The 5,197-nt window shown below is 44.1% G+C and overlaps 1 non-coding gene across 1 annotated transcript; it reads left to right on the forward strand.

Annotated features, from left to right (window-relative positions):
- The first annotated feature begins 434 nt into the window (after positions 1–434).
- Positions 435–537, forward strand: LOC112439121 (U6 spliceosomal RNA). The gene has a single exon (XR_003027427.1). It is a non-coding gene; the product is annotated as a U6 spliceosomal RNA (small nuclear RNA).
- The last annotated feature ends 4,660 nt before the right edge of the window (positions 538–5,197 follow it).

Raw genomic sequence — 5,197 nt, forward strand, 5'->3', positions numbered from 1 at the left:
AACATACACAGAAGCACCCATTTATACCATTGGGACTATGCTGCTTACAGTGTTACGTAATGTTGACTTCTTTTTATTTCCCGTAAACAATTTTACTACATTTCTTCCCTGTCACTAACTGATGTTCTCTTAACCATGATTTTAAGTTTCATTGAGTGGGCACCTTATTGTAGTTCAGTTGCGTATATTTTCTCATTTCTATAATGATTTCTTCTTTAGTGCATTATGAAATACTTGCTTCTGGTTTTTTCTCCTGGGTTATCTTTTTATTATTGATTTCTGATTTGATTGCATCTTGGTGAGAGAATGTGGCCTGCCCAACACCAGTGCTTTGAACGGTGTGGAGGCTGCCCTGATGGCCCAGCACGTGGTCACTTTCATAAAAGCGCTATATATTTTTTTCACAACTGAATTACTTTATTGGGCTTAACAAATAGCATTTCCTGCTCGCTGTACTAAAATTGGAATGATACAGAGAAGATTAGCATGGCCCCTGGGCAAGGATAGCACAAAATTTTTGAAGCATTTCATATAATTAAAAAAATAATATTTTGACATATCATTATATTTTTTACTATAAAATACACATAACAAAAATAACCTTTTTTTTGAGACAGAGTCTCACTCTGTTGCCCAGGCTGGAGTGCAGTGGCACGATGTTGGCTCACTGTAACCTCCACCTCCCAGGTTCAAGTGATTCTCATGCCTCAGCCTCCTGAGTAGCTGGGACTACAGGCGTGCACCACCACACCTGGTTAATTTTTCTGTATTTTTAGTAGAGACAGGGTTTTGTCATGTTGGCCAGGCTGGTCTCGAACTCCTGACCTCAGGTGATCCACCCACCTCGGCCTCCCAAAGTGCTGAGATTACAGGCGTGAGCCACCCTGCCTGGACTACCATCTTAACCATTTTTTAAGTGTATAGGTCAATGGCATTAAGTACATTCATACTGTTGTGCAGCTGATCCCTAGAACTTTTTCACCTTCCAAAACTAAAGCTCTGTATCCACTAAACAGTAACTTCCCATTCCCCGTACCCCCAGCCCCTGGCACCCACCATTCTACTTTCTGTGTTTATGAATCTAACTGCTCTAGGAACCTCTTATGAATAGAATCATATAGTATTTATCTTTTTTGTGACTGGCTTGTTTCACTAAGCATAATGTCCCCAAGGTTCATCATGTTGTAGCACCGGCCAGCATTTCCTTCCGTTTTAAGGCAGGGAATAATATTCCATTGTATGTATATACCACATTTTATGTATCCATTCATCCATCAGTAAATGCTTGGGTTGTTTCTACCTTTCAGCTATTTGAATAATGCTGCTATGAATATGGATATGCAAATATCCTTTGAGATCCTGTTTTCAGTTCTTCTGGGTGTACGCTCAGAAGTAGAATTGCTGGATTGCGTGGTAATTTTAGATTTAATCTTTTCAGGAACTGGTATACTGTTTTCCATAGTGGCTCCAGTACTTTGCATTCCCACTAGCAATGTACAAAAGTTGCAGTTTCTCCATATCCTCACTAACGTGTGCTATTTTCATGGTCCCTATAATTTTGAAAAGGACCTGTACCTTCACATGGTCGGGCACGGTGTTGTATCTATATATGCCCATTCTGTCGAGCTTGTAACCGTTTTGTTCAAATCGATATGCTAATAGATGTTTTTTCTATTGGATTCACCATTTAATGAGAGAGGTGTTTTAAAGTTTCCCGAGTACTATGATGAACAATTTATTTCTCCTCGTAGTTTTTTCTGGCTCATATATTTTTCCATCCTTTAAATCTTTCAGAATTCTTATATTTTAACTGTGTCTTTATAAACGTTGAGTCAGGGCCAGGTGTGGTGACTCATGCCTGTAATCTCAGCACTTTGGGAGGCTGAGACAGGTAGATTGCTTGATCTCAGGAGTTTGAGACCAGCTTGGGCAACATGGCAACACCCCATCACTACTAAAAATATACACACAACACACACACACACACACACACACACACACACACACACACACACACACACAGAATACAATAGCTGGGGTGGTGGTACATGCCTGTGCGGTCCCAGCTACTCTGGAGGCTGAGGTGGGAGGATTGCTTGAGCCCAAGGTGGGAGTGGGTATGGGAGGGGGCCAGGGGTGCAGAGGTTGCAATGAGCTGAGATCGTGCCACTGCACTCCAGCATGGGTGACAGAGAGAGACCTTGTCTCAAAAAAAAAAAAAGAAAGAAACATTGAGTCAGTAGTCTTTGTTTTTACCTGGAGAGTTTATCACATTTGGATTTATTATACTATCTTATTAAGTGCTATTTTTCCCACTTTTTGTTTTTCCTCAACCTCATTTTTCTGGACTTCTTTGGGAGACAAAATCCTCTTATTTTTCCTAGACCTGTCTAGTTTGGAGTTTGTACATTATATGACTGTTATTTTAATAGTTACAGTAGCTACTTTAACACTGGTAGTTTACAAAGTCTAAGCTTAATTTCTTTAGCTTTCTTCAAATAATACAAGGACAATCCCAATTTATATGCTATATTGTCCAGTGTTTCCATTTTATCCTGTTTTTAAATTCACAAATTAAACACTCTATTGTTTAGGCAGCCAAGGTTTGTTAAAATTTATCTACCTACTTACCAATATCTGCTCATCATTTCTTTTAATTTTTATGGGTATATAATAGGTACATATATTTATGGGGTACATTTATCATTCCTTCTTGCATCAAATACTCTCTATCTGGGATCCTTTTCCATCTTTCTAAAGTTGATCCTTTAGAATTTCCTTTAAGGGATACAGGATACAACAAGCAGAATTGTCTGTAACTAGCCCTAGAAGCTCACTCAGGGTGGCCTGGATAAAGAGTAGGTTAAAACCACCGCTGCCCCCACTCAGCCTGCCTTCTTTCAGTGAGGGGGAGTGATGCAAGCTTGACATCCCGTGGGGCTCAGGTGTGGGGCAGCTGGCTTTCTCAGCAATGAAAACAGCTGGCACCCAGGTCCCAACTGCTGCTGCCTCAGCAAGTCATCCCCCTCCTAATAGGTCACTTCCTGTTTGCCTCAGAAGGGTAGCAACAGGGGCCGGTGCTTCTCCCTGAAAGGTGAGCTGTCTCTGTGTGAGCAGAACGAGGCGAGGTTGGGGTTGCAGGCTCCCTGCTTTTGTGTCTCTTGCTGCCACTTGCCCATGTAAGCTTCTGATGCAGGATTTTTCTGGGCTGCTTTGCCAGCTGGAGACCTCTGGTCAGCCACACCTCTGCCCGGGCCTTGCTCGGCCCCAGGTTTGCCACAGGAGGCACCCTACCCACTCAGTCCACTGGGCCGCATCTGGCTTGCACACACCAGTGCAGACCCCATGACCACCATGACTGAGTGCTCAGCCCCCGGCTGGAGGGTGTGTGTGGGCAAGTGAGTGTGGGGTCCAGCACTGGCACAGGAGTGGGCTCTGTGTGGGGCTTGTGGCTGGACCAGGCATGTTGCAAGCTCCTGCAGTGAACTCTAGTGTCCAGATGAGGAGAATGCGGTGGCATCGAAACAGGGAGGGCTGCAACCTTGAAGCTCCAGAGGCCACACTACATGGGCTAACAGGTCTTTTAGGCCTGCCGCAGCCCAACAAACAGGGGTATATTAACATCTCTGTCAGTCCTGTTGCCCTGCTCCAGCCCATGGCTCTGGGGCTCACCCAGCCCTGTCGCTGCTTCCTGTTGGTGTGGTGCAGCTGCTAGGCATTGATCATGGGTGGGGAGGGTAGAGGGCTACAGTGTTACTGCCGTCTTTGTACCCGAGTTCAGCGAGGTCCCGAGTGCTTGTCCCACATCCAAGAATGAGATTACACTGACAAGTGAAGGGTGAGAAGGGCGGAGAACAGTTTTACTGAATGATGAAACAGCTCTCAGCAGAGATGGGATTCAAGGATGGTCTCCCACCAGAAGTCATGTGGTCTCTCTGTCAGTGTGGCTGGGTTTGGGGCTTTTATGGGCTCAGAATTGGGATGTGTTATTGATTGGTTTGTGAGTATCCAAAAAAGGCTAAAACAAAGGCACAATTCAAAGGTGGGCATGACAGTGTAAAAAACCAATTAGGGAAGGGTAGGTATATGTAAAATAGGTGAAGCGTGGGGATCAATCAGAGGAAAGTGCGCCAAATGGGAAGAGAGGTTCTCAATCCGGTCCGTGGACTTATACAAGACTGGTAGCTTGGCTTTTGGGCTTTAAACTGTCTTTGGTTTGAAGGTGGGGTTTCACTAGGGACCTGCCCCCAGTCTGCCTAAGAATTTGTCTACCTCCTTCTGCTATCACTTCCCTGATAAAGCTTATTCCTTAATCTATCCTGTGTTTTGTTGGGAAATCATCTAAGATCTGCTTCCTGGCAGGTGGTGACCACCAAGAGACCCATCTTTTAGACAGTGCCTTTTAGTGATAAACTTTGTCTATTTTGTCATCATACCTGAAAGGTAGTTTCCCTGGGTGTAGAATTCTAGGATGACAATTGATCTCTTAAAGCACATTGAAGATGTCATTCTAGTGCATTCTGGCATCCACTGATGCTGTTGAGAAGTCGGCTTTCAGTTACATTTGTTTCCTATGTGGTCTGTCTTTCTCTGGCTGCTTTTTGAATCTTTTTCCTTGGTGTCCTGCAGCCTCAGGACTTCAACATGCATTGAAGTGTGCCTCTATTTAAATCTTGCTAGGGATTTACTGAGATACCTGGATTTCTAACTCTGGAAAAATTTCATTCCTATCTCCTTTAATATTGCTTCCTCTCTTCTCTGTTGATTCCCTTCTTGAACTCCAGAGTAGATGCTCCTTAGACCCTCCTACCCCAGCCACCACGTCCTTCACTTCTTGTCTATATTTTTCTATCTCTGTCTCTTGGTCCTATAGTTGGGATGATTTTTTAAAATTTTTTAGATTTCATTTATTTTTTAGAGATGGGGTCTCACTCTGTCACCCAGGCCAGACAGAGTACAATAGTGGGACCATAGCTCACTGCAGCCTCAACCTCCTGGGCTCAAGTGATCCTCCCTCCTCAATCTCCTGAGTAGCTAGGACTACAGGCACATGCCACCATCCCTGGCTAGTTGTTTTTTTTTTTTTCTTTTTGTAGAGATGGAGTCTCATTCTGCTTCCCAGGCTGGTCTTGAACTCCTGGCCTCAAGCGATCCTCCCATCTCAGCCTCTTGAGTCTCTGGGATTACAGGTATGAGC

This window comes from Pan paniscus, chromosome 13 (genome assembly GCF_029289425.2).
Source record: "Pan paniscus chromosome 13, NHGRI_mPanPan1-v2.0_pri, whole genome shotgun sequence".
Taxonomy (NCBI): domain Eukaryota; kingdom Metazoa; phylum Chordata; class Mammalia; order Primates; family Hominidae; genus Pan; species Pan paniscus.